General features: G+C 41.9%; 1 protein-coding gene across 6 annotated transcripts in view; it reads left to right on the top strand.

Moving 5' to 3' along the window:
• LOC103393877 (sodium/potassium-transporting ATPase subunit alpha-3) overlaps positions 1-1,822 on the top strand; it is a 36,821-nt gene that overhangs the window by 22,807 nt on the left and 12,192 nt on the right. For all 6 annotated transcript variants that reach the window (XM_025064919.1, XM_025064916.1, XM_025064915.1 and 3 more), the window contains exon 26: positions 600-851. The gene's annotated coding sequence lies outside the window, so the exon portion shown is untranslated. The remainder of the gene's footprint in view (positions 1-599; positions 852-1,822) is intronic.

The raw sequence follows: 1,822 nt of genomic DNA, 5'->3' as shown, positions 1-1,822 counted from the left end.
GGGGAGGGTGGGAGGGGGGGGGGGGGGGGGGGGGAGGGTGGGGGGGGGGGAAGAGGTGTCCAGTCCAGCTATATTGGGTGTGTTAATAATGAATGGTGTTGTATGTGGTGGCTGTCTTCTTCTCTCCCCCTCCATCTGTCTCCCCCCCCCCCCCCCCCCCCCTCTGTGTGTGTTACAGCAGTGAATCAGCTCCGTTCTACTTCACTTTATTCATTTCCTTTATTTGAAAACCATTCTTTTCCTCCCAGTGTATCTCACACACACACACACACACACACACACACACAGATGAATGGACCAGTTGGTTCTGACCGTTCAGGTCACATGACCAAAATAAAAACCATCCTGTTCATCTTATATATATATATTTAAACTCTACATTTTTTAGTCAATTATCTACAGATTTTATTTGATTTTATTCCCAATTGTCCCTGAGTGATGACATCAGCAGGCGTTAGAACGAACTTCCTGTCGGTTTTCTGTTCTGTCTGCCTTCTGTCTCAGTCGTTTCAACAAATCTGAATTTTCAATCCAAACTTCTGATCCAGGATTTTTTTTAAAGTCAAATATTTACATTCTGTCTCATTTTCTCACGTCAGGTCGGGACACGCCGGGCGGCGTTCTCCCGCCGCCACACGTCTCCCGTCTCCGCGGCCCGGCGGCAGTTCATTAAACGTGTTGGACGAGGAGAGAGGAGACGCTTCTCACTTCCTCCTTCCTCTGCTGCGCCGCTGCCGCAGCTCTGACCGTGTCCTTCATCCTCGTCACCATCACCGAGAAAAAAAAGCACCGCAGCTGTGAGACACACGGACGAGAGGGGGAGACAGAGGGGGAGACAGAGGGGGAGACAGGTGAGGTTTTCTGATTGTGTTTCACCAACAGATCTGGTCCAAAATCATCCTGTTATTATAAATGAAAAAAATATATATAAAAAAGGTTTATTAGAGGTTGAATTACAAGAAGTTAAAAACGTATTATTTACAATTCACTTCATCTTTTTATTTAGGAAATATTTAATGGACGTCATTTTAACGGGCTTTTATTTTTACAACATATTTGTTTTTTAGAAATCTTTATTCTCCTGTTTATTTTTCACATAAAAAATTTAATTTAATTCTACTGTGTCGTCTCTAATAATTTAAAGAAGCTGCAGAAAAAAAGTAAAAATTCATTGACAGGTAAGAAATAATTTCTCTCCCTTCAAATAAAAAAAATAGAATTTATTTACTAATTTTCCATCAGGTTTTCTTCAAATCTGACACAGGGAAAAAAAACAACCGTGTGTTTTTGTAAACAGCTAATTATTTAAATTTAAACACATATTCTTTTGAAGATATTACTTAGTGTTTTTTATTTTATATTTTGTGCATTTTAAACTCTTCCTGTTGGTTCAAAGGCCCGTTTGTCAGATTTGTCTTCACTTTCTTGTCACCTCGTTTAAAAAGACAAAATAAAAATGAAATCCTCCAGATGTTTTTTCTGCCTCGGCCTCAGAACAGGTTTGTTACAGGATCAGAACCAACTCCCAGGAAGAATAATAATAAAAAAGAAAACTGCTGGAGTGGATCAGATGACACAGCTGCTGTTTGTCTTCTCTTCTGCTGTCTGTGAGACGGAGACGGAGACGGAGACGGAGACGGAGTGAAAACTGATGCTCAGCTCCACTTATCTGCTCCTCACCACCTTATACCCAGATTTGCTTCTGTCACATTTTAAGCCAGTGAGGCAAATAGGATCTGAGAGTCACAAGGTGTGTGTGCAGAGCCAATCTCCACCCTCCCACCTTCTGCCCCCCGTCCTCGCCCTCATCCACCAAATATAC

The sequence above is a fragment of the Cynoglossus semilaevis genome, chromosome 18 (assembly GCF_000523025.1).
Source record: "Cynoglossus semilaevis isolate Cse_v1.0 chromosome 18, Cse_v1.0, whole genome shotgun sequence".
Taxonomy (NCBI): Eukaryota; Metazoa; Chordata; class Actinopteri; order Pleuronectiformes; family Cynoglossidae; genus Cynoglossus; species Cynoglossus semilaevis.
Note: the sequence above shows the minus strand (reverse complement) of the source record. Positions and strands in the feature narration are given on the sequence as shown.